At 41.1% G+C, this 26,784-nt stretch overlaps 1 long non-coding RNA gene across 1 annotated transcript; it reads left to right on the top strand.

Annotated features, from left to right (window-relative positions):
- Nucleotides 1-494: 494 nt before the first annotated feature.
- LOC121830508 (uncharacterized) lies at nucleotides 495-16,730 on the top strand. The gene is made up of 4 exons (XR_013052334.1): nucleotides 495-821; nucleotides 1,928-2,169; nucleotides 8,106-8,200; nucleotides 10,566-16,730. It is a non-coding gene; the product is annotated as an uncharacterized LOC121830508 (long non-coding RNA).
- Nucleotides 16,731-26,784: the final 10,054 nt, after the last annotated feature.

Raw genomic sequence — 26,784 nt, 5'->3', positions numbered from 1 at the left:
GCACAATGCTTTTTATCCATGGACAGAATCAAAGGGAAAATTCATTATTGCTAATGACTTCAGAGATTTTACTTACGGGAAGCAGTCAAGTAGTCTGGTACAAAAACACACATTGCATTTATGAACCATAACATTACTAGGTTTGTAATGTAAGAGCTGCTAAATATATTTTGACTATCACAAAGACTGGGTTTCTAGCCTGGAGCATGCTCTTTGTGATAGCCCTCATCTCATATTCTTATCTTATTCATGAGGAGTAGTGAATCTCAATAAAACCCACGGATGTGTTATGTTTAAAGGCTCCTTACTGAACCAATATGTTCGCAGATAAGATCAATAATATATGTGTAAACCTTTGAAATTTGGATGGAAGAGGGAGCTGCCCTAATAAAACTCTGCTACTGAATTTTACAAAACATATAGCAGCCTTTTAATTTTATATTCAGGTCCCGAAGGGCCAAAAGATAAACTAAACATATGCGCAATCTCCCGGATTAAACCGTGATGGTCTTATGCAAAAGGCTAAAAGCATTTACGTTTTATGTGTTGGAGAGGTGTTGAATGATGTGCACTCATTCCATTTCTTTGTTCAGGGCCTTTGTTGAATGGTAAAGTTTTGAATTAAAAGTTTTGTGTTTACACCTATTTAGTTGACCCCTTAGTTCAAGATGCAGAGAGAAGTGTCACACTTCTGCAACATGTTTTATTCCGTGCTTCTTCTTCTCTTTCTTTTTTATAGCCTTGATATCTAATGCTGTATTTGTGAGGCCACCAGTCATCAAGCCATGCAAGTGCTAAATTCCTTTTGAAGCTTTCAAGAGGTATTTTAATTAAGTTTTCAAAATTGCTTTTGGATCATATTCATGATTCTTTGGTGCTTTATTTCCATTAGCAAAATAGTAATTAAAATTAAATTTTAAAAGAAGTAACCACAGTAGGTCATCCTTTTATTAACTGGAGATAGATAATGAACCTGTCCTATATAAAGACGGAGCCAGATCTACAGAGAGACTGGGGATAGTGTATTTTAATTAAGGTAATCCTTATTTATACCTAACAAACAGCATTGCTACTTAGAAATTTAAGATTTTAGCGATGCATATTAGTACATCAGTTCAACAAATCTAATAGAGATTTAATACTCGTGTTTTAAGGAGAAATGCGTCGTAGATTAAGAGCATTCACATAGTAAACTTCAAGGATGCTATTCTTTGCAGTTTTCTATAATTAAGGAAGACATCATACATTAAAATTTTATAATTTTTATGGTGCTAGAATGCGCTCACTTTGTTATTAAACTCAGACTCATTTTTAGCTGTTCACGCCCCCGTGGAAAAGTCCAGCTTTAATAAACATGTAATGAATGTACTGGCACTAGGTGCCCCTCTCTGCTCCCCCCTTAAATCTGAGTGATGGCTTGTGTATTTACAGACTGTTTAAGCATGCAAAATACAACTCTGAAGATGTCTATTTGGTTGGATGGAGAGTGTTTAATCATTTAAAAAGTAGGCCAAAGAGACTTACCCCAACCACACTGGCAAACAGCTATGAGCTGCAACATATACAAATTAAGTGTTCACTAATTGGGGTGTGGATAGAAGCCTTCTTTTAGCTAAGTGTTTCCAGTATTAGTATCTACTTTAGTTAGTTAGTGTAAAGGAATTAAAAAGCCCATTTTAATTAAGAATGACAACTTTATTCTCAAGGTTCCTTTTATTTTGATGGTTAATAAGGTAATTTCATCACTTGCATGTTTCTGATCTAGAGAGATGATTTTAGGGAATGGTTGAGGGAAAGTTTCAGCAGTGGAGTTTTCCTGAGGTCATATGAGTTATTGACTTGTAACAGCCTCTGTCATTTAGACACCTTCACCTGGGAGTGCCTTAGGTGTGAAGGGTTGTACTCTTCTCATTATCTTCTCTTACAGGCTAACAATGGCCTTTGCTATCCCAACCAAGAGGAAGTGACCAGGAGTGTTCGCCACCAGAGTGAAGAGTTCATTGTCTCCTCCAGAGTGTGTGTGTGCACGTGTGTGAGTGCGTGAGTGAGTGAGTGAGTGTGTGTGTGTGTGTGTGTGTGTGTGTGTGTGTGTATTGAAAATGCTTCTCATCAGCAGAGAATGCAAGTGTTTCTTCAAGAGCCATTTAATGAAGGTGGTATTTCCAAGGGGTAAGTCGGGCCACCTGTGTATGGTGATTGTACCCTTGCTCATTTTCAATCCAGTGCTGCATCAATTTCAACAGTAATTTGAAGAAATCTAGTTGTTTCCTTTAATCATTTTGGAGCCAGTACAGAAGGTATCATTTTATCCTGTTCTTTTAAACTGACAGATTTTTCATGCTATTCAGATACATCTTCATTATTCAAAATTAGTTAGAAGTCCAATAATTACAATACATTAAATTTGGGTTTATACCACAAATAACAGTAATAATGTGATATTCAAATTCCTTCTTCATTAGAAGGAACTGGAGATGATGGGTGCCTGAGGACTTTCAGTTGTGAGTTCAAACCTCAAAGTTGTAATTCCTGAACAGGTGATCCCTGGCCTCATGGTCTACATTTGTGCGCTGGACAGAAGGTGTGGTGGTTTGAATAAGAATGGCTCCCATAGGCTCATAGATTTGAATGCCTGGTCACCAGGCTGTGGTGAAAGGATTTGAAAGGATTGGGAGTTGTGGCCTTGTTGGAGGAAGTGGATCCCTGGGGGTGGGCTTTGACGTTTCAGAAGCCTATGCCAAGCCCAGAGTCTCTCTCTTCCTGCTGCCTTCAGATTCGGATATAGAACTCTTAGCTACCATGTCTGCCTGCACACCATCATGCTCCCTGCCATGAAGAGAATGGACTAAACCTCTGAGACTGTAAGCCAGCCCCAATTAAAGGCTTCTCCTTTTTTTTTTTTTTTTTCCCCTGAGACAGGGTTTCTCTGTGTAGCTTTGCGCCTTTCCTGGATCTCGCTCTGTAGACCAGGCTGGCCTCGAACTCACAGAGATCCACCTGGCTCTGCCTCCTGAGTGCTGGGATTAAAGGCGTGCGCCGCCGCCGCCGCCGCCGCCGCCGCCGCCGCCGCCGCCACCACCACCACCCGGCTAAATGCTTCTTTTGTAAGAGTTGCTGTGGTCATGGTGTTTCTTCATAGCAATGGAACACTGAATAAGGCACAAGGATAAGTTGTTTTCCTCAAATTAAGAGGGCATATTTATTTGGCAATGTAATTAATTAATATTAAGTTATTAATTTAATAAGAGGGCATATTAATTTCATGGGCAGAGGTTATGGCGGCTATTCTCCCTGTTTTTACTAACATTGCGGACCTCCACCCTCACTGTTCTTATGAGTTGAAAATTGAAAGCTTATGGGTTAAAAGGATAGTGGGTAAATACTAAACAATGAAAAGCTAAAAATGAGTAGCAAGCAAAGATCAACTCATTGGAGTCACTCAGCCAGTGGGATGGATGTGTAGGGTAGAGCACTGAGTCAGCGAAGGATGACTCAGAGAGAATTGCCATAATGTCAAAGAATGTACCACCCAGTGTCTTAGGTGAGGACCACTTTCAGGATATTTTTATGTTTGGGGTACAGATTTTAGATGTTCAATAAAGCTTAGTGATGAGAAACTGGTCAACTAATGTTCTAAATTGAAGGTGACCATATCTGCCCACCATTGTAGCTAGAATTTTTCTGGTCCTGCCTGGCCCAGGGTCAGGACAAATCTCTCTTACCTGCCAGTCCCTCAGCTGCTCAGACCCAACCAAGTAAATATACAGAAACCTATATTACTTATAAACTATATGGCCGTGGCAGGCTTCTTGCTAACTGTTCTTATATCTTAAATCCACCCATTTCTGTTAATCTGTAAGTTGCCATGTGGCTTGTGGCTTACCGGTATCTTACATCTACTCATAGCTGTGGCTGGCAGCATCTCTCTGCCTCCGCCTTCCACTTCCCAGAATTCTCCTCTCTCCTTGTCCCGCCTATACTTCCTGCCTGGCTACTGGCCAATCAGTGTTTTATTTATTAACCAACCAGAACAACACATTTAACATACAGAACATCCCACACACCATTATGACTGTAAACTAAAAATAACGCCCAACACTTCAACACTTGGCAATACTCTTCATGTATCAAGTAATGATCTTTTTTATTTTTTGACATTTCATCAATCATCTTCTTGAGATAGGGTCTCTCTACGTAGCCCTGGCTGACCTGCATCTCACTAAGTCGACCATGCTGGCCTTGAATAGGGCTGGGATCAAAGGCATAGGCTACCACACCCAACCATCACATCTTTATTTATCCCATTTAATTATTGTTACAACCTCATGATCCTGGCTTTTATAGAGGTGCCCATTTTACTTATGAGAACAAGGTGCAAAGAAGATAATAGTCCACACAAGGAGGCCATAATCCCGGGGCCACCATGCAGGCTGCTGGCTCCTTGCTTTTCAGCTATGCATACGTCCTCCGTGGGCTAAGGAGAGATGGCTTAGAGTCGGGTGTGGAGCCTGCATCTTTCCTTCCATGCTTCTTTTTCGGTTTATGGTAGCTCTCGTAGAGAGCACCTGTGGGAAAGGGTGTGAGGAGAGCAGCTGAGTGGGAGGTGCCCTGGATGAATACACTCATGTCTTTCTAGAGTACTAAGACTCTCAGAATCCTAATTTACTCAGACAGCTACCATTGAAACTTAAGCTCCGCTCCATGCTCAGTCGTCTTGGTGGCCTACCATGCCCCAAGGTTCTATGATATGGGTTTTATACTTTGCAAACAGTTATAAATTACATTTCTCTGTGCACATTTTCCCTCATGCCTGAATGGTAAACACCTTCATGCAGTAGAGACTGACTACATGACTCCAGTAGTATTTCTATGATCCAGTTACTTGCCTGGAATACCTATGATGACACTTTTTGAGAAATAGTAATGATTTAGCTGACATTGGAAGGACATCCTAACGGTGTGCTTTCATGTAGAAAGAGGTGGAGGAGTTCATTTATTCAGTTTAGCAAATGGTTATATAATATCTACTGCATGGCAGATGTTGTGCCTGGGTAAGTACATTTCATTTATTCCTCCTTTTTTGGTGTTTGTGTGAGAGAGCATGTTTGGGTGGCATGTGTGTGAGGTGTATGAACACCCATGTGTGGGTGCACCCAGCTCCTGTGCATGCGGAGAGGCCCGACAAAGACATTTGGTGTCCTGCTCCTCCATTCACCTTGTTATCTGGAGATAGGGCTCTAATTGAACCTGGAGCTAGGCTGATGGTTGTGAAGACCCAGTGATCTCCTGTCTCTGTCCCCCACAGCACTGGGGTCACAGGTATGTGAGCAGCTATGCATGGCTTTTCATGAGGGTGCTGGGATCTAAACTTAGGCCCTTAAGCTTGCGTTGCGAGTACACTTCCTCAGTGAGTCATCTCCCCAGAGGCTCCCACCCCCAGACCCTCCCCCAGTTCTTTGAGACAGAATCTTGCTACATAGCTCTGGCTGGCCTGAATTTTGCTGTGCAGTCCAGGTTGGTCTTGGTTTGCCATGTCCTTCTCCCTCCTCCTAAATTCTGGGATTACAGATAGGCATTACCATGCCTGGCTTACATTTCACTTTGACGATTGATGAATGATGAATGGGGGTTTTCTGCAACATTGTTTTAAGACGTTTGGTAACCCCAAGCCAGCAAAAAAATCCTAGGGGTTGGGTGAGTGGGTGACAAAGTAGACTACGTGTTCATTCTGTACCACACAATATAACCAAAACCCCAACATGCAGCCTACTACATTAGACTTTCCCTTGTATTTTACAATGCTTTGAAGAAGTTGACTGTTCTGGAATTTTCTCTAATATATTAAATATTTATGCCATGCAGTGATGGCACATGGGCAGGGTGGTGGTGGCCCACATATGTAATCTCAGCACTCGGGAGGCAGAGGCAGGCAGATCACTGGGAGTTTGAGGCCAGCCTGGTCTACAGAGCAAGTTCCAGGACAGCCAGAGATGTTACACAGAGAAACCCTGCCTTAAAAAACAACAACAACAAAAAACCAAAAAAAAAAAAATGTGTACTAATGTTATTCACATATATCACAAAATATGTCACACTATATGTTATAAAATAGGTTTTGGCATTTTATTTATCTTACCTATAACTATGGATAATGCTCACTTTCAATGGGAAATTATTATTTTCAGATATATAACAAAAACACTGTCCCTGCCCTTTAGAAGTTTGGGGTTTAAAAGGGACAGTCAGTATCCAGCCAGGGCTACATAGTAAGACCCTGTCTCAAAACAACAGTAATAACAACAACAACAAAACCAAACCACCACCAACAAATCAATCAATCCAATCAATCAATCAATCAATCAATCAATCAATCAGATAGTATTACAGCTGAAGGAAAGGACAAGGTAGCCAACAAATGAATGAATGAATGAATGAATGAATGAATGAATGAATCAGACAGTATTACAGCTGAAGGAAAGGACAAGGTAGCCACCACAGGTACAATGTTAGATACATAATCTGAATAAAACATTTTCACCCCTTACTCAGCAAGTGTGTTAGTAAGTTTTGCATTGTTTTTTTTGCAAAATCAGAAAGACTAATGGTTCAGTTATACTGGGGGAAGAGCAGACGTCACAAAATCATGCAGTTCTTGAACCTGCTTCCCCTGTCCCTCTCCTGACTGTCGCGCTCTTTATCTATGATTGCATTATAAAATATTAACCTTTAAAACTTCCGCGCACAGTTGGCCATAGCACTGCGATCTGCCAGACTGCAGGATTCTGAATGTTTATAAGTTTTGGGGAGTCCCCAAATGAGTCTTCTAAAATCCCTGAAGAGAAAGGGAAATGTAAGTCATCTTTTTCCCTTTGGGTTTTGCTCACAGACAGAACAGAATAGTCTAAAATCAAATGCCCGGGGCTGAGCCAGCAGGAGGTGAGGGGTCCAGGCAGCCCAGGTCTGCCTTGTTCAACAGTAGCATGAGAGGGTCTGGTCATCAGTCACCATGAGGTGTCTCGGTGTCTGAGGAGCATTTGTGTGAACTGTCAGTTGAAAACACTGACAGTGTTCCATTAGTAATGAATTATGGGAGTAATTTCATTAATTTCTTCACCTCAGTCAATGCATATTAGTGTAAGTTACTCAACCAAATATCAGAGGAACCATTGCGTTTTAACCTTTTAGTATTTTACTGTGTAGTCAGGAAGAGTGAAAAATAAATTAATGTAGCATTTCTTTAAAAAAATGACTGAAGATAAGGAATGGACATAATTTTTCCTGTTTTTAATTTAATAGCAGGTTTATAGTTTTATGCAAAACCATTCACATTACATTTGACCCTCTGGGAACTGCTTTTTTTTCCTGTGGATATAATTTTGAGTCTTTAATAATCTGTTGTTAAATCCAGTCTGAGTTTGATTAATGAATTGTGACGAACCAGCACATTAATTTGCAGGTTTGGTCTAATGCCCTAAAAGGCTGCTTTGTTGCTGATGTTATTAGTGCTAGACTGCAGGCAGAGCCATTGGATGGCAGTGTGCCCCAAATAATGGGCAGCTGCAATCACTGCAAAGTTCCAATGATGTAGCTCCAGCAGCAATTGTGGAAGGATTGCCATAAAAAATAGAAAGTCCTGAGCTCATCCAGAGCCCTGAAATGGGGCCTGAGGATCCCCGGGCATGGGCTATCTCTGGATGAAACTCAGGGGAGTCTATAAGTTTGAGTGGGGCCGAAAAAAAATCTTCACTTTGATTAACTGGTAGCAGAAACGTGACATTCTGTTTGCTGGATTGTTCACCAGCTCTGACTTGGTCAGCTCAGGAAATCATGGGTGTTTTCAGAAGGTATTTGATCACTTCAACACATTGCTTATGTCCCTCGCTTGAAACTACAATAGTCGTTAGGACAACTAACTGCCCAACGTAATGAAGAGGTATGTATACTATGCTACTCATTAAAAAAATATAAGATCACACTGTATAGGCCTTTAAAGGCATAGTTCTGAGGAGGGGCATGTGCCCCTCCCTCACCATGGAGAGAGCCCTATTGTAGAAATTGTACTACCATGTTTTCTTTGCAGGCTGATAAATTTACATATTTCTCAGGGGTCTGTTCAAACATGCCACCCATGTGGTCAGCTGATGGCAGTGACAGAATTGTGCTAACCTGCTCCACCTTCCTCTCCCAAAGCTGCTGGAAGGTATGAACTATTTGTCTTATTCAGTGACATTTTCCAAGCTCACATTCTATTACTCGACACACGGGAGGCACTTAGAAAATAATGAACACATGATGTCTTTAGGAGGAAATCAATTATTTTTTTTCCTTTGAATGAATCTGGGTTTTAAAAATCATTTTAAAAAAATGAAATAAAATCTGGTATCCACATTCTAAAGCTTTTATTGCCTCATAAAAGGACTTTACAAGGCATTAGGAATGTTTATAGGAACTGATGCTAAGCGGTTTATTGTCCAGCAGCTCAGTTTATCAGGGCACTGTAGACGCTCATAACTGATTTATTTCAAAGCACTGCTCTAATTAAACAAAGAGAACTGGGATGTTCCAAATGCAAACCCAGAAGCAGAGAGAATTAGATGAAAGAAAAAGATTAGCATGTGGATTGGGACAGTGTGTGGTGTGTGTGTGTGGTGTGTATGTGTGGTGTGTATGTGTGTGATGTGGTGTGTGTGTGTGATGTGTGTGTGGTCTGTGGTGTGTATGTGTGTTTGTGGTTTATGGTGTGTGTGTATGTGTGTGTTTGTGATGTATGTGTGTTTGTGGTGTATGGTGTGTGTATGTGTGTGTGTGTGTGTGTGTACTGTGTGTATACTGTGTGCAAAAAAGACCTAACCTGTGAGAGAGGTTTTTGGACTGTAAGTTGCCTTAGAGATTATTTTTCAATTTAATTTAACAAGTATTGAAACAGAAGCACAACGAGGTTAAATGACCAGTGCCCTCCTAATTGCTAAATCCAATACACCCTTCGCAGACCTTATCTTATTTGACCACATTGTTGTGTTTCATGCTGTTCACCTCCCCCTTGTTCTTGGAGCACATGAGGCTGGGCTGTTTCTGCCTCTCAGAAAGCCGCCTCTCCTGCTCCTCCCCAGCCCTGCCCTCTCTATGTATGCTTCTCTCAGGAAGGCTCATCTTTTACACACTTCGGATCCCCACTTCATGGAGTCTCATTCTAGTTCACTGTTTCTCAGTATTTCCATGATTGCTTCCTTAAATAGTCTTTTAAAAGCTTTTTCTCTACCTTACTTTCCCTCACCTTTTTTCTTCTTGTCCCCTTTTCTAGAAGAGTTTCAATACCACAGATACAGCGCACATTTATTTATATATTGCCAACTACTGGAAAAAAACCCCATTATATATCTAAGCCCTTTCCCACCCTTATCAAACACTTATTTTATCATCAAGGACTTCTATCTATAACCATTTCTCTAAGATAAAGTTCCAGTGTTTTCCATGGGAGTTGCTTCCTCCCCAAATTCTTTTCTTTTCTTTTTTTTTTTTTTTTTGGTTTTTTCGAGACAGGGTTTCTCTGTGTAGCTTTGCGCCTTTCCTGGGACTCACTTGGTAGCCCAGGCTGGCCTCGAACTTACAGAGATCCGCTTGGCTCTGCCTCCCGAGTGCTGGGATTAAAGGAGTGCGCCACCACCGCCCGGCTTTTTTTTTTTTAAGATTTATTTATTTATTTATTATGTATACAGTGTTCTGTCTGTACATGTCCCTGCAAGCCAGAAGAGGGCACCAGATCTCATTACAGATGGCTGTGAGCCACCATGTGGTTGCTGGGAATTGAACTCAGGACCTTTAGGAAGAACAAACAGTGCTCTTAACCTCCGAGCCATCTCTCCAGCCCTCCTCCCCAAATTCTTATTGCTATGAAATTAGTATGTTCATTTCACCTGCTTCTAACTATGGGAGAGCTCAGCATACATGTGCTGCTCTTGGGGGCCGACAGGATGAAGCTGTCTTCTCTTTAGCTTTGGTCAGAATGGACAAACCTTGCAAAATGCTGCTTGTGTGATGAATCTCCGGATGTTCTGTGGCAGTCACCACAGCTGTCAGTAAGGGTGGGGATGATGGCAGTGTCTGCTGGCTACAGGTGATGACTGTGTTTGCTGGTCTTGCCTTCATGTCTGCTGGAGTATTAGTTTGGCTAAGTGTGTCCTAAAGCAGTATTTTGGAGATGTCACTTCTTCAACTCTTCTCTTGTATAGCTGCATCCTCTACTGATAGTCAAGGTCAACTTGTCAATTTTTCCTTCGCATTTTTGAGAGAACACAAATCTGAAAATTGTCATATCTTTGAGTAAATTGACTTTCAAGCATCATTATGACGCACCACTTTTTATGTTTGACAGTAATATTTTCATGTATCTCTTTTACTGGAGGCTTTCTGTGTCCTTATATTCAAAATTTAAAGCCTGCTCCATAAGATGGACTGTTGGTTGGTACTGTAGTTGGTTGGGTCCTAGGCCCTAGGGGAGAACCGTTATTCTGCTGAATGGGTAGAGTAATAAACTGCTTCCTAAGTTCCTGTCTTTGTACTCATAGATTATTGCATCTTTCAACCCTCATCAGAGAAGCTTCTTTTTCTGCAGTAGATGGTGATTAATGCAGAGACCCCCAGCTGGCAAACATGTAGAGAATTATAGACTGAATGGGGCATCAGTTATCATCTCCACACAGGAGTCAGGGATCATCATGGAAGAAAGGACAGCAACACTGTGAGAGTCAGAGGGAGTCGATGTCTTCGTTGAAACAGTATTTGTCAGACATGAGCAGTTGAACACATGAACTTATAATGGCAAAACTACACAAGTAAGACCCACAAAGATCAAGCCAGCCAAAACCCCAGCATGGATGGGGGAGGGGCTCATGAGGTGCCCCCCCTACCTGAGGAGCTATTGGTGTTGATGGCCAAATGGGGGAGGAGAGTCAGTTTTCTTCAGGGTTGAGGGCCCTGAGAAGTGACTCATGCTCTGGCAGATGGTTCCACACCCTTACAAATGCAGGCCACACTAAACAGACCCAATGACTATTGAGTTATAAAGAAAGAAAGTGCGCATGAAGTTGGGAGGGAAAGGTTGTGGTGAGTAAGAGAGGAGTAGATGAGCGAGGCATGGGGGTTGATTCAAACACATTATTCGAACATATGAACATTAAGTAAAATAGTTAATAAGAAGAAGGCTCTGCAATATTTTTTATTATTGATCTGTTGAAAGAAAATTTTTTTTAGTGCTTCTGATGCAAGCAATATTTTCATTGAATATAGAAACGACATTGACAACAATTTCTTTCAGATTTTAAAGTATAATTTTGTTTTCTGGCTTCTTTGATTTTGTTGAGAACTTATTTGAAGCTCCTGTAAAGGTAATAGTCTTTCGTTTTGATTTGCTCTCCCCATGGTTCCAGCTTTATTTGTCATCTGGCTGTTACACTGTGATGTCACCAGTAATGTGTTTGGTTTTGACACCCTGCATGTCTTATGGAAAATTCTTAGTCATCATCTTTTCAGATGTGGCATTTGCTTGGATTTCCTTTCTAATACACTTCTGGGGCTCTGGCACACTTACATTAGTATTCTGCCATATCTATATGTGTCTTGAATATTTTCTATGTAATTTTTTTTATTCTTTTTATGGTATTTGTGAGTGTATGTGTTTGTGTAGGGATGAATAAATATGTACATATGTGTATGAAGGACAGTGGGCAACCTGGGTGTCCTCCCTCCAGTGCTGCCTGTGGGAGACCAGCTCCCATTTTTTCCCCAGGGTACTCTTTCAGAGAAAGGGATAAGAGATTTAGATAGAGGGACAGAGGGGAGAGAGAAAGACAGAAACACAGGACAGCCTCCGGAGGGCCTGGATCATTGTCCACTGGCCCTTTCTGTCTCTTCTAAAGGGCTTTTTATAGGACCGCCAGGGGATGGAGCAGACCTCTCCCAGCACAGCCAAGTGCAGACCCTTCCAATCACCTGGTAAGCACACACCTGGTCAAGCCATCCTCTAATGCAGCCCTGCTGGCTTAAGCTAGCTCAGACCTCACTAGGAAACCTTTGTGGGCCTCCACAGCTGCCAACGTTGTTGAGATGGTATGTCTCACCAGCCTAGAGCTTGCCAAATAGATGAGGATTGCTGTCCAGTGGGCTCCAGCAACCCTTCTGCCTCCACTCCCCAGACGGGGCATGAAAGAATGCGACATCACACTTGAGCTTTCTGGAGCTCACACGTGGGTCCTCATATTTGTAAGGCAAACTCTTTTTTTTTGTCGTGATATCTCTCCACTGTGTACTGTAACAGACAACAAAAACCATAAAGCCAACTTCTCTCCGTTCATTTTTGTATTCAGCAAAGACTGATTAAAGCAGGTACTGAGGAGGCTCTGTCCAGAGAAGGATTACACATTGTTGGAGGCTAGAACCAGGCAGCAGATGGAATTATAAAACTTAAAAGCTCTTGGTATTTTTGGTTCTGACGGTTGGGGAGCTTAGATAATTTCTCACATGCAATCCAGTGAATTCCATCACTGCTACCTAGGATTTTGGCTCAAACCCCTCACTCTGGAGGATTTTGAACGTTGGTCAATTTCTTATCTGTTATTACTGGGGCAGGAGTGAGGTGCAGTTCGAGGGGGCGAGGCTCAAGAGGAAGGAATGAGCAGCCCGAGCCCCCTCTCTCCCAGGCTTTGCATTGCTTGCTTTTGGAGCAGCGCCTTCTTGATTCCCTGTTCCAGGGAAGATGTCAGACCAAGCAGTCAGGCACAATTTGGTTAGCGTTCCCGACTGATGTTTCTTCTCACTCGTACAAAAATCATTCTCATCGAATCATCTTGATCTGATTCAGGGTGCATGATTATGCCACAGACACTGTACATAAAGCAATCTGTGTTTTGACTGGTGATAAATTGATAATCACCTAGCTGGCTAAGCCAGTCCACAGAGAGACAGTTAATATTGTGAAACTTCAATAAGGTCGGCTGTCAATGCGATAGATATTGCAGGTGAACACCCTGATCTCCCCTTGTAATCCTCAGAATCTCTGCTATCCATCACTCTATAATACATTTGTTTAGCAGGGAAATAGGCTCCTAAGAAGCTCACCGTCAAAGGGAGCCTCAACAGCTGCATGTCTAACCCTGACACACAAGGCTCAACAACGCTGTCAGAACACTATTTAGCTATCAAATTTAGTGAGCGGTTATAAATTTACAGAAGTATGACAAAAGACTGAATGGTGTTCTCCTTTGTTTCTCTCGGGCAATAAATAAGTCCAGGAGCACTTGCTTCCCCTCCCCCTCTCCACCAGCATTTGAGAAGCTGATTTGGGTCTTAAGTTTCTCCCTCCTCTGACAGGTCTGCATGTAGACTTTCCAAAGCTCACCAGATGTTTCTACTGCTACACCCTTCAGTGGTATAAAGGGGAGGCAGAATTAGTTCAAGGAACGTACAGCTCTAGTTTCATGAATGGAAACAAAGGGAGAGTGTTGCCCGCTCTAAGCCAGGCCTTGGAGTCACTCCCCAGCACTGCAAAACAAGGAAATGAAAGTAGAATCGTCAAAAGAATAGTGTCTATCGGGTGGCAGTGGCGCATGCCTTTAATCCCAGCACTAAGGAGGCAGAGACAAGTGGATCTCTGTGAGTTCAAGGCCAGCCTGGTCTACAGAGCGAGATCCAGGACAGGCACCAAAACTACACAGAGAAACCCTGTCTTGAAACAACAGCGGCAGCAGCAACAACAACAACAGCAACGACAAGAATATTTGTCTATTTATTCTGCTGTCTTTACCTGACTCAGTTATTCTTCCTGGAGAACTTGTCTTCCCCAAATACAGTCTCAAGAGCTAAACCAGCCATGACTCCAGTCAGCATTTCCCAGGTGTGACTTTGGGAAGAAGACATTTGCTCTTTGCTTGGTATATTTTGAATTCATATGAACATTCTAATGAACGATCTTATTGTGTGTGGTTCAATTTCCTGGGGGAACAGTTCTCTTCTATTTAATCTCAGGAAATAGGATCAGCTCTGCCAAGGTATTATGGAGCCTAAGGAAACACTTCCCGGATTTAAATTAAGAGCGGAGAGTCGCCTAAAGGGGTCTCACTAATTAGAATTCCAGTGGAGCAAGCATGGGAAGGATGCAGACTGTGTCTGCATCCACCTCTCTTCTACTCCTGGTGGGAATTTTGAAGGGATTTTGCATAGTTTCCCTAGGCGATCAATTATAGACCCTCTTTTCCCAGTAATTTTTGAATTCATTATTCTTAAATATCAAAATGCATAAAGGAAAATATATCCTTTAAGCTATGGTATAAGACACAGCGATTCAACCAAAGGTTTCTTAGAGCTTAGAAAAAAATATATTGAGGTTTTCTTGTCTTCATTCAGATTGGCCTTAGAATGGAGTCACGCTCTTGTAGAAAACCGACTTCTCATAGTGACACCAGCTTCCTTGAGGACAAGGACATATGTGTTACATACTCTGATTAGAGTGCTGTGCATAGTATTTTTATACAAAATAGACTTCTAATATGTTTGCAATTAAATGTGATAATGTCTATTTTTTTCTTGAACATTCTTTTCAGATAGGTTAGAGGATTCAGAATTCTGGTAAACAGGGAAAGGGGAGTTGTTACAAGGTACATTTCGGGGACTCTTCAGGCACTTCTCTTGCAATCCAGTTTTCATACCACTAAGACCTTCCTGGTGTTGGTAGACTGCTGGGAGCTAACAGAACATTTGCTTTGATTTTTTTTCCTTACCTTGTCCTAACAAAATTTTAAAAAAAGAATAGCAAGAAAGGTAGCCAAGAATAAATAGTTAAAACAACAATCAGTAATTACATGAGCTATATTATTATTTTGAAAAAGAAAATAGTACCTAACAGGGTAAGTTAAATTTTGTTTTCAGATTTCTTGGAGACATTGGGTAATATTCTTAGGTATAGTAATAAACAAAGATGGAATCGCTCAGAGAAGAGCCATTAACAGTAGCTAACATCTGTCAAACACTTAGATATGCTGGCTGTTCTTTTTTTTCCACCCCATACAAGAATTTACTTGATCTTTCCAAGAAACACTGAACTTGCCATGATAGTTAAAATTTTACAGCCGAAAAAGGCCATTTTCATATTGGTAAATCATGGTTTAGGCAACAGAGTAGGCTTTATCGATATGGATAATCCAGTTTTTCTTCTGGATTTATTTTCTTCTGTATTATTTCTCCTGTGACAAAGTATACACAGCATAATGTTTGCTACGCCATTGAACTTTAGGTCTACAGTTCAGAGGCTTTAGGTATCTTCCCATTGTGTGACCGCCACCACCCATCTCCAGGACAGTTTTGGTTGTCCTCAGCTGAGACTCAATACCCATCATTCCATAATTCTCATTCGCCTATCTTTCCAGTTGCCAAAGACTCCATTTTACTTTCTGCCTCCATGAATTTAACAGCTGTAGGTATCAGATGGCCAATATTCTGGGAATATTGTCTCCCAGGGCTGGGTTACATGTTCCATTTTTTAAATTCAGTAGTTTACTTCTTTTTTTTTTAAACAAGTATTTTTTAAACAAGTATTTTTTTTTAAACAAAAAAAAATATTTATGCCTACCACAAGTTTGAGCTTTCAGCCCTGGGTATTTGAACTATGTTAATTTTATAGTCACATCAAAGGCTTTGGTTCATTTAATAGTATTTCATTTGATTCTTCCAGGATTCTCGTTTGACAAATTTGCATCCTGTGTATCTCCTAATTCCCCCGTGTGCTCAGTTCTAGGACCTCTTTGGTCTTTGTACTTCCAGAAGTTTGAAGAACTCACCGAGGTGCCTTGTTTTGTTTAATGTTCCCAGAAAGTTTTCATGTGCAGAGCGGACTTCCATTAATCTGAATCCCAGTGTCACTGCAGTTTAACTAGACCTGTCCCCAGGGTGCCCAGCGGAAGTTTCGGAAGAACGAAATTAGGACACCCAGAGAGGAACAGAGAAGCAACACACCAACACTGTTGTTCAGGACGCTGAGCATGGGCTTGAAGAGAATTTGACATTCACACCCCTTTCACATTAAACAACAACAACAACAATTAAAGAAAACTTACTGAATTTTGGGAAGAAATGTAATCGTGGGGTCCATGCAACCACAGACATGACCAGATAAGCAAGAGAACAAAGAAATGCCTTTCCTGTGCATCGCTGTGTGAGATTGGTTCATGACAAGCTTCCCACAGACACGTGTGAACCTACAGACTGGCTATTAAGGACACCAGACCCATGTAGCCAAACCCTGATCACTCTTTTGATCTCAAAAGAACTTTTAGTTGCATTTACTTGGCAGCGACTAGAAGCTAATTTCCTCATAGCACCCTTGTATTTCCTCCCAATCCTCCTTTATAATAAACAAAAGGAAGCTAGTGTGAATGGGATGTTGCAGCCAACTACCTTTTTACATGGTTTTTAAACCAGTCCGCTTACCTTTCTATCCTTCATCACACTCCTGTGTGCGAATAATGTGGTAAGATAATATTAGATGAGTCACTTTGATTTATCTCCTATGAATAAATGGAGTTTTTAACAGATGAGTCAAATCTACTTGACTTCTCATCAGCGAGAGTTGTCCTCCATTTCTTTCCCCAGGCATTTTCTGCCCATCTCCACTAGCTGGATTTCATATGAGTCGTGGTAGATCCAGCAATTCTGATCTTAAAAGTTGTTTGTAAGTGGGAGAACAGAGCGAGGGTGGCAGACAAAGTCCGATCTTCTGAAGCCTTTACTGTTTAGTATGAGAAAGGCTGGATTCCCAGTAGGTCTACTGAGATACGATGGAATGTTCCTGAAAAGGCCCATCAGTGTCTCCTCCCAGGAAAGCCACTGTCAAGAGGACCCCTCAGCTGTCCCTTGCTTCCCACCTGGACTCACATAACCTTGGAAGTGGCAGCCCACCCTTGCCTGATCAGCATTCTTTGGAAAGAGGTCACGGGTCACTGAAAGCCCTCAGCTGACATTTCTTTCTCTCTCTTTCTTTTTTATTTTTATTTTTTATTTTTTGGTTTTTCAAGACGGGGCTTTGCTGTGTAGCCTTGGCTGTCCTGGAACTCACTTTGTAGATCAGGCTGGCCTTGAACTCACAGAGATCCACCTGCCTCTGCCTCCTAAGTGCTGGTGTTAAAGGCTACCACTGCCCAGCTTGTCTCTATTTCTTTAGGACAAGCAAGAATGTGCTTTTCTTTGTTTAGGAATTACCCTGTGGATGCAAACAGCTGTTGATTAGCATTATGGGGAAGGATGATTATTAAGTTCATTTGTTTGAATTCTCACCTTCTGAAAATGATTTGTCAAAAAGAAAAAAAGAAAAAGAAAATGATTTGTCTTACACATTCAACTTCAAATATCATATCAGTTATACAGTTCATAAATTTAAACTTACTGAGTTTGGGATCATTATTTTCAGTGAGTGCTGGGATACATATAAAAATGTAAGGGCCAGGCGGTGGTGGCGCACGCCTTTAATCCCAGCACTTGGGAGGCAGAGGCAGGCTGATCTTTGTGAGTTCGAGGCCAGCCTGGGCTACCGAGTGAGTTCCAGGAAAGGCGCAAAGCTACATAGAGAAACCCTGTCTCGAAAAACCAATAAATAAATAAATAAATAAAAATAAAAATGTAAGTAGCAAATTATAGAGAATATCTTAGTAATTTTCTGGATTAAAAAAAGTGTATCGTCAAAAATCATCTTAAAAGTACAAATTAGCTGTACTTCTTCACCAAATGAATAGCTCTTACCCTTGATAACCATTCTCCTATCTGAGATAAAAACAGTTCCTGAGGTCACTGGTTCTGAACCTGTGGGTCATGACCCACTTGAGGGCATTCATTGAACGACACTTTCACAAGGGTTGCCTGTCAGATATCTTGCATATCAGATATTTACATTATGATTCATAACAATAGAACATTGCAATTATGAAGTAGCAATGAAAATAATTTTATGGTTGGGTCACCACAACACGAAAAATTGTATTAAAGGATTGCAGCATTAGGGAAGTTGAGAACCACTGGTTTAGATGCTACTACATCCAGTTGCAAAACAGAGCCAAGCCACTAGGGGCGCCAAGAGACCTCCATCAAAGAGGTATTTACAACTGGGGGTTCAAACAAATGCTCAAGTGACCTCGCTTTGAAAGACCTTGGCACACAGACGACCCTCGGTCAATATTTACTCAGTGATTAAACTCAAGAAGCAGCTGAGTGCTTCTAGAGGGAAGGGTTTTGATGCTAGCTCCGTGAAGGATGACAAAGGCCAAAGTCACTTGTTTGAGGAATCCACAGTGTGGAGGATACTTGAGTGGGTGGGTAAGAAGCTCGGGTCTTCCATCTAGCTCAGCTTCTGCTGCAAACTTCGGTTTGTGGACAAGTTAGTGGAGGGTGGGGCGATGTAAGCTGTCGCTCTGTAAAGGGAAGGGTGGTTAGTGGTTATTCTTTTCCACGCTCATTCTTTTTTCTTTTTGGCTTTTCGAGACAGGCTTTCTCTGTGTAGCTTTGCACCTTTCCTGGAACTCACTTGGTAGCCCAGGCTGGCCTGGAACTCACAGAGATCCGCCTGCCTCTGCCTCCCGAGTGCTGGGATTAAAGGCGTGTGCCACCACCGCCTGGCCACACTCATCCTTATAAAGAAGTGTAGTATGTACACCGCGGAAAAGTAGACCATCATGGGGAGGGTCCAAGAAAGCAGCCTTGTGCTAGTTTGCTTTGCCACCCTGTGGTCCCCACAACACAACTTACAAGTGGATGGCCTTAACGATCCGTTAGGTCCCTCCCCTGCTGTGACATCTGAGGACAGTGTGAATAATCAGTGTTACAAGGAGCTGTCTGGAGGTCTGTGGAGGACACTTGAGGGTGTCTTTTGAGAAGTACTTTGTCAGAGTGTCATCTTGCCCCTCAAACCTACTTTGGTCCTTGCAGTCTCCTGCTCAGTCATGCCACAATCTATGTTGTCTCCTGAACCTGAAATCTGGGACCTGTCCAAACCTTGCTCATGGTCCGCACCCAGTAAGTCATTCATTTCTCTCAGCCCCAAATACTTGTTAAAGTTACCAGCCGTATTTCCAATCGCAGAACTCAGGCCCTTCTCCCATGCCTTGGGGCAGCCCCAACAAACTGGACTGTCAGTTCCTATTGGGTGTCCTCTGCAATGTCTCCCCAGTTCCTAAGACAGTTCTCCTAGAGGGCAGGGAAGGCTCTCCAACCATGGCCTCACCACCTTTCCGGCCCCCACCTCTGTCTCACTCAGCAGCGATCAGGCCGCCTCTGATTCTTTGTCTGGGTCTCTTTCATCCTATGTGCTTGGGACCAGAAGTCTTTTTTGAGTTTGAGTTTGGATTTTGGAATATTTATACAGACTTTAATAGTTAGGTATTACTAATCTGAAAAGCCCCAATCCAAAATGCTCTAAAATCAGGAGATTAGATTCATGTTGATGCTGAAGAACTTTCAGATTAGAGCATTTTGAATTTTTATATTCAGGATGGTCAACCTGTATCATGTAGCTTTATATCCCCATTCTTTGGGTCATGGTGATTTTTCTCTCTAATTCTTTCTCTGCCTCAGCCTCCAAAGTGATGGAATTACAGGCATGAGCTATCACTTGTAGGTCTAATTTACAATATTTCTTTAATCTCTGTAGAAAGCCTATGGTGACCCTTGGCTAAGCTAAGGGCCCCACTTGGTTAGGATTTTGTGTTACTACCATGTTAGATAAAATGCTCTACACAGAAGTATCTATTCTACTGTGCTATAATTCATTGGGAGATGTTCCTTCCATTTTCATTTAATTGTTTCCCTCTCAAATTTATTTATTTTAATTGTCAGATAAAATTGTATCATGTCCAGGATAGAAGAGGTCTCAGGGGCAAGCAGAAGGTTATTGTTGTGAAGTACAATATTTAAAAAAATTTAAGAGCCAAATTTTCAAATTAAACGTGTTCATTGTAGTCTAGTATTAGCATAAAGCTATAGTAAGCTTTGGATGCACTGTTTTCTTCTGAAAATTCTGCCTCATGTAAGAAAAGAAAAGTAAAAGTATACAAATGAATGATTTTGGACATTCAGTCAAGGAGGCCTCTGGTCTTTTGAGGTTGTTCGTTTTTCTTAACATGGGCCTCTGGGGTGATGAAATGCCCCAATATTCCCTGATGCTGGCATGCTTGGGAATCCCTCAGTAAAGCAGTCTTGCCCATGATGCCATCCTCTCCTCGAGTAGCAAGACTACCTATGACCTGCATGACACCCCTCTGGGTGATCTTTCCCCAAAGGCACAAAGCGTAGCAATAGCCTTGCCTTTGTGCTAAGAAAAAGGCGACCCCAGAGAGAGCAGAACTGGATTTGAGTCCTTTGGCCAGGCCCCTTTGTGGAGTGCACACACTTAACTCTGGGTGGAGCATGCGAAGAACACTCAGTGTTTTCTCCAGTGTGACCCGAGGCTACATTTGGGCTGTTTTGTTATACCTTGTTCACTGTCCAGATGAGGCTGGACAGTGACATACTGGTGTGTTCTCTGAGCTCTGACCCAGAGAAATTCCTCCTTTGTCACTTTGTATGGTTTATTTTGCTAAGTGACAGAGTTGAATCTGTCACAGCACGAGCCAAACAAAATGGTGATTCTCCAGCCCACCGGTATGGAGTCCCTTCCTTCCAACCATTCTGCAGTAATCATTATTAGAGAGCAGTTATTTATTGGTCTTCACGTATAAAATGAACGAGACCGTAGCTAGATGTTTATTGTTTAGGATGTGTATATATTTTTTCAAGACTTTAGCCCCTGACACTTGCTGAAATCACCATTATGAAGCACTGCATTTGTACAATGGGGCGGTGTTCTGGTCCCTGACCCGTGGAAAGCTGCACTGATGTACACCCTTTCCTTCTACTGACGAGATGGAGCTGCACAGGCTGAAGCAGCCACCAAGTTCCACCAGGGGCTGCTGTTGAACTTCTGAAAAAATATCCTAATTCGGAGAAGAAGGTGGGTAGTGGTGAATGGGGAGGGAGGCGAGGGGCTGGTGGGGGAGTGGTAGAAAAAAAATCTTGGATGCAAAGCTGACATTTCTGTCTGAGGTGAGGCATGCTTTGCTGATGCCACACATGGAATGTTTCGGAAGTGTCAGTAATAAATACTTCTATCAGGAATCTTCATATTCCACAGCTCTACTTATCATACCCCAAGGAGACTCATACAAAGACGTAGCTGTCAGGGGCTAATTTGGGATCTGAAAACTAGGGTGGTTGTCAGGCATCTTTCCCCATGTGTGATATTTATCTTCTCTCACAAACAAACTGAGTGCAGGGTTTTTAATTAATTTCCAAGTGTCTCCCATGGTAATTTTCTCTCTAATATATTAATACGATGATTTAAGCCTTCATTCAGGAGCAGACTCTCGGTTGAAAATCACCAAAGGCTTAGATGGTGTTTAGTGTTATCGATAAGGTACACGTTCGTTGGTTTGCAGGGGATCAATAAAGTTGCCCTTTCCTCATTTTTATTTTTAGAAGCATCAATGGGGTTTTATCTCTTTTAAGTATATTAAGGAAATCGTGGGCCTGTTGGTTTTATTTTTCTCCTTTTGATTGGAGGGGGCTCTCAGGCTGTTTCTCTTATTGTTTGTATGTCGGGAAAAGCTCTTGATTTGATGAGGAACAAATGAATTTTTTAAAAAGTATTCTCCTTCAGAAAAACTTGATATCTCTCTCTCTCTCTCTCTCTCTCTCTCTCTCTCTCTCTCTCTCTCTCTCTCTCCCTCTCTCTCTCAAGAACAAAGGTCCTAGAAAAAGACCACAAAAGGGTCACATCTCAGAAGCAGGTAAGTCAGTTAGTTGAAGAGTGAGTGAAATAATCCTTTTCTCTGCCCAATATCCCTTTCAATGCGAAGCATGAAATAAAAATAACAAATTGGATGCATACTATTTGTACGAAGCGTGAAATAAAAATAATAACGAATTGAAGGTATACTAGAGCTAATTGTCCATATTTAAACAGTTCACACTGTATGGGTAAATCTCTATTCTCTACAATATGTTGTGTATGATATAATTTTATCTGTCAATTGAAATAGATGCATTTGAGAGAAAAAATGAAATGAAAAATGAAAGTGACATCTTTCATAGAAACTACATTTAGAGTTTTATTTATTTATTTTTGGTAATGCTTACTTTTTTATTTAATATTATTATACTGTTGGCTCAAAGGTTGCCTCAAATTTCATAAGGATCTCCCCCCTCAATTCACCTTTAACATATTTGATTACTGGGGTGATAGGGCAGTCCTTGAAGAAATATTTATCTCTCTCTGAAAACAACATTCAAAAATCACTGGAAAAGTTGTAGCAATAAAAGGAAATCCCCAGAATTTATAAAGGGCTTTTAATTACCTGCAATTAAAGTTTAAATCCTTAGAAATTCAGGAAATTCACTCTTATAGGTCTGGAGATTAAATGTGTCATTTTTTTCCCTGTGTGAGAATTTCATTCTTTCTTTCTAACCTGTCACACAAACATTTTCCCTAGTCCATTAGGCAAATTTAATAACCAAATATCTACCTAGTGAGAAATGAAATTTTAAAGTTCAGCTGCCCTGTGAATAATTTGTATCCCCCCTACACTTTATCCCTGGCCTGCATGGTTGTATGTAAGTGCCACAGAATCAACCTTGTAAGCACAGATTGATCCTGGCAGCTTTTATTTTATGTGATTTCCAAGGATCGGTCTCGAAACGCTTCTTAATTGAAATAGTCCTCCTCCTTTGCCTTTTATTTTATTGTCCGTTCCTTCTTGACACCTTGTACATCGCATCAGAAGCTATTTTAGACGCATGAAATGACAGCTTTCTCAGAGCCGACCGTGGATCCTTGATAGACCTGCGCGTCTTCAAGCAGGAGTTGCTGGCGCCAGCTTCGCAGAAGCGTCCCCTGCACGGTGGGCGAGTCACCTAGAAAGGCAACCTAAACTGCAGGTTAATCATCCAGCCCTGGCTGGTGGCACTTCTCCCCGGCCCTGCATCCTACCAAAGATCAAGAATGCCAAGAACTGTTTTCTCTTTGCTATTTAATTTAACAGAACCTGGGCTCAACGTTAGTTGGAGATGATATTTCCTCTCGGCTGGGATGGAAAGGCTACTGTAATTTAGTAGTAGTACACTGTGAGGAAAAACTAAGGCAGCTCCGTGGCATCTTTCTTCTCTCGTATCGTTCCCTGGATGGGAGAACACATGAAGTGGTGGCTGTGTGGCTCAGGCATGCACGGATAACTCACGTGTTACAGAGTCCGAGAAGCTATGTGATGTTTTGGACTTAGAAAAGGGTTATTTGTGAAAAAATGTATTTGTATCAGTGAGTTGGAAAAAAAAATATAGGAAGCAGGATGCAAAAATATTGTAGCGAGGAACAAGTGATTCAGCGGATCAGACCCGTCCTCACTAGAGGTAGACAGCAAACATCTCCTAATGGGATGGGTAACAAGATGAGTATTCTACATTTGTTTTTCGGTTCTACCTAAGTCTTTGTAACTTTACAATGTAAGATTCAGAAATTGGAGCCAATTACCATAATCTGTGGTGGTTTGGTGGGAACATGTGCTACATCAGACAGTTAAAAGGGTGGATTGCTATTAGGGCATGTTAATGCCCTTGATAATGTCTCTACTCGCTTTGTAATGGCTCTTGCTGAAGTATAGAATTCTTTTATCTTCTTATTACATTATGCAAAAACTTGAATTGAAAAGATATTTGCAGGAACATTTAAAGTAGTGCATCAATCAGCTTCAAAGAAGAGAAAATGTTCTCGGAATAGCTTATAAAAGGATAACTGTCACTTTTATTTTGGGTGAACAAAGGCGACAACGCAGAGAGCATTTTATTGTAGAAGCACATGGCGCGATTCAATAAATACGCCGTGCAAATAGAAGAGAGAAGGAACTTCGTAATTACCTTATGACTTAAGCGTCGTTTAAGCAACACTTTCAAAATGCAGCCGGCGACGAAGCACTCTGGCTGCTGGGTCCTGAGTTCTAGCCTGCGAGTCCCCGTGAGGTGATAACTGTCTTTGATAACATAGGATTTGAATGGATTAGTCATGCTCTGTTTTTAATACTTCTCAGAATGCTACAGAAAGGAGCGTGTGGGGAGAGCCTTAGCAAAAACCTTAACAACCACTTAATGGCGTAAGCTTCTCAAAATGGGTTTCCTTATGTTCGTATTATTCAATTGTTGCTCTTCTTGTGGCTGCTGCTAAGACAGCTTTGGATTTGGGTTTAACTGCGTTGTGACTTGGGTTAGCATGTCTGGATGTTCCCTGTGTATTAACAGAAATCTCTCTGCAGCATAATTCCAGACCTTTAGGATCAGGGCTGCTTTGCTGCTGTTCATTAAGGATATTTACACCTTCCTTAAAATGAGAAATTTCTTGTTAGCTTGTAAGCGTGCTTTTGAAACTATAAATGCTAACTGTGCAATCTCATTTTTCAAGTATGTCTCCCAGGCTTTAGTCCTTAACCTGATGATGAACGCTGGTGAGATGACTCTGTTCAGCAAGGCTTAAGAAGCTACCACCCAACCATCTCATTTTTTTTTTCTGTACTGACATGTGAGCCTAGGGCCTCTCATACAGGCTAGGCAAGGGGTCCTTTGCTAAGCCACACCCCCAGACTGAACTATTTAAAGGAAACACTCAGACCTGGCACCTGGAAAACATAACATACATTTCCACAATAGGAAAAACCACCTACAGAATTCAAATTTTCCATACTGCATGTTTCCACATACATAGACATACATCTAGGTGTGGAGAGTCAGGTCCCTGTATGCAGTAACTATGTGGTGAGTGCCTGTTGAGTTTGTTTTTTTTTAAAATCCTAATCAGAAAAAATATATTTCTGTTTTCAGACATAACTAAAGGTTGTTATGTCTTATTAGATGTAGTGATACGATCTTTTCCAAGACTCAGATTCTTCCAAGATTCAAAAAATTTTCATTTGAATTCGAATAACCAGGCTAATTCACTCCCTCATGCCATAGTAGCCTAGGAAATTATATTAATGCTATGACATTTCTAAGAAATAATGCTCATTTATTTAAAAACTGCAAATATAGCACCTTATAATAAGAAATCAGCTCATGACTTTGTGACATCATTTTGCTCACATCTTATTTCTCATGGCTATTGTACATGGTACCCAATTCATTAAAATAATTGTCTCCTCATTTCAGTGGGCCTCACACGGGTTCTCTGTAGAGCGTCACTCAGGCACTGCTCTCAGAGATGCCCCACGTTCTCATTGTTCCTTTCCCTTGGTCTGCTGGGGAACACTCTCATCTCGAAAGTACAGGGAAAATTATCTCATAAAAGAAATTTAATAACAACAGAACTTCTGAGATTTTGAAAATACAGAATTCTTAAGTTATTGAACTATGGGAAAAGCTGTAATTTATAACCAGCAAGTTAGAATGTTGTACACATCTGTGTACTGTTTCAGAAAATAAAGGTTGTTACCATAGCAACTGCCACATAATATGGAACATACGTTATTTGTGAGATGCCAGGCTTCGTGTTAAAAAAAAAATCTCTCTCCTCGTGTCTGCTCCCTGATGTTTCAAGGATTCCCACCCCCTCTTCACTATTACATGGGGTTTTCTCCGTTCGCATTCTCATTTCCCCTCATTTTCATTTTTAATACTTTGATAGCTCAATCGATGAGTTTGCGCAGCACAGCTATGCTCGGCCAAGACATTCCCTCCCTTGTGTTTGGTTAATTTTCAAGGAATTCCAGTTAATTTTTTAAGGTGTAGAAACATGTAGGTATTAAGAATATGCCATTACTGTGAATATGACACATAAATGTCCCTGCTGACATTGTGTTTATTTGGCCTGCTGAGTGTTTCACAATTTTGAGTTGCATGACCATTATGGTATTTTACCACTTTAAAAAAAATCACCTGGAAGCATGCATTTACTCTATAAGTGTAATTTTTCACTTAAAGATTTGTATGGTGTGTTCAGTCTCATTTGAAAGCAATCATTATTAAGATAATTTTGAATATTTTATTTTATTGTATATATTTAAAAAATTTTAACTTTTTGAGAATTTCATACATAAGTACTATATTTACATAATTTCCACCCTCCACCTCCTCCCTCTCAGGAGGTCCCCTCCAATTCATAATCTCTTGTTAAATTATCTTTATCACACACACATATATGTATGCACATATGCATATATAAATATACAAATACTGTCTGCTGAGTCTACTTAGTGATGTTCATATGTATATGTGTTTAGGGCTTACCACATAGTATTAGATCACCTGTTGGGGGATTCGAACATTTTATGATGACAAAATTTGACTACTTAAAGATAATAGAAGTTAGGTGTGATAGCTCATGTCTGTAACCGGAGCATTTGGGAAGCTGAGGCAGGAGAATCATCCCGTAGCTTCAAGATCCACTTGGGGTTAGAGTCAGATCTTGTTTCAAAAAAAAAAAAAAAAAAAAAAAAAAAAAGAAAAGAAAAAGAAAATGAAGGGAAAAAAAGGGAAGGAAAGAAAGAAACCAGCTTATGACGTTATTTGTGACATCATTTTGCTCACATCTTATTTCTCATGGCTATTGTACACGGTACCCAATTCATTAAAATAATTGTCTCCTCGTTTCAGTGGGCCTCACACAGATTCTCTCAGGCACTGCTCTCAGAGATGCCCCACGTTCTCATTGTTCCTCTCTCTTGGTCTGCTGGGGAACACTCT

Source organism: Peromyscus maniculatus, chromosome 6 (assembly GCF_049852395.1).
Source record: "Peromyscus maniculatus bairdii isolate BWxNUB_F1_BW_parent chromosome 6, HU_Pman_BW_mat_3.1, whole genome shotgun sequence".
Classification (NCBI taxonomy): domain Eukaryota; kingdom Metazoa; phylum Chordata; class Mammalia; order Rodentia; family Cricetidae; genus Peromyscus; species Peromyscus maniculatus.
Note: the sequence above shows the minus strand (reverse complement) of the source record. Positions and strands in the feature narration are given on the sequence as shown.